Below are 982 nucleotides of genomic sequence, written 5' to 3'. Positions count from 1 at the left end.
GCATGTTTATTTTAGATCTGTGTGGCAGCAGTAATATACAGTAAATAAATCCACTGCTCTCTTGTCTCCTCTGATGCTGGGACTCTAAATAGTGTTCTGTGCTCGTCTGTGCAGCCAAAGACAGAACAGTTAGCATGTTTTACTCAAACTTTCGTCGTGGCATTAGAACTGGTACACAGTTGTCGCTTGCAAAATCAAAATGACGGCACCGTGGGTGGAAACGGTGGAAACTTACAGATTAAGGGGCGGTAATATTATAATGAGATCCATTTGCCACGTCACCAAGGGAGCGAAATCTGACGCGCTCGTTTTCTCAGATGCTTGCAAAAAGGGCTTACCAAAACAAAGTTACTGGGTTAATCTTTTTCACGTTTCCTTGATTGGTAGATGCACCGGGGACCTGATTATAGCACTTAAAACCTGGAAATGTCAGATTTTCGTGATATGTCACCTTAAAATGGAAATCTTCTGTAACATAGTAAATGCTTTTAATTCATTAATTTTATTAATTTTTATTTTTTTGTAAACGTAATGCTTCATTGTTGAATAAAAGTATTAATTTCTTTAAAAAAAATTTTTTTAAAAACCTTACCCCAAACTTTTGATAGGTCTACTCTGTACATTAAAAATGGCTATTTTAATGACTTTGCAATGGCTTAAACGAAGCATGCATTCAATATGTAACAGGAGGTCTCTTCTCCATGAATTTGTAGGAGAACTAGACGATAAGAGACGTTCAGAATGATTTCTTAAGAGCCTTTTTGTGAAAGCACTATACCAGAGGTGGCGAACGTCGGTCCTGGAGAACCGCAGCCCTGCAGAGTTTTGCTTCAACCCTAATCAAACACACCTGAACAAGCTAATCAAGGTCTGAAGGGTTACTAGGAAGCTACAGGCAGGTGAGATTTTATTAGGGTTGGAGCTGAACTCTGCAGGGCTGCGGCTCTCCAGGACTGGCGTTCGCCATCCCTGCACTATACTA

Source organism: Sinocyclocheilus grahami, unplaced genomic scaffold (genome assembly GCF_001515645.1).
Source record: "Sinocyclocheilus grahami isolate Dianchi unplaced genomic scaffold, SAMN03320097.WGS_v1.1 scaffold187.1, whole genome shotgun sequence".
Taxonomy (NCBI): Eukaryota; Metazoa; Chordata; class Actinopteri; order Cypriniformes; family Cyprinidae; genus Sinocyclocheilus; species Sinocyclocheilus grahami.
This window is presented reverse-complemented; position numbering follows the sequence as displayed.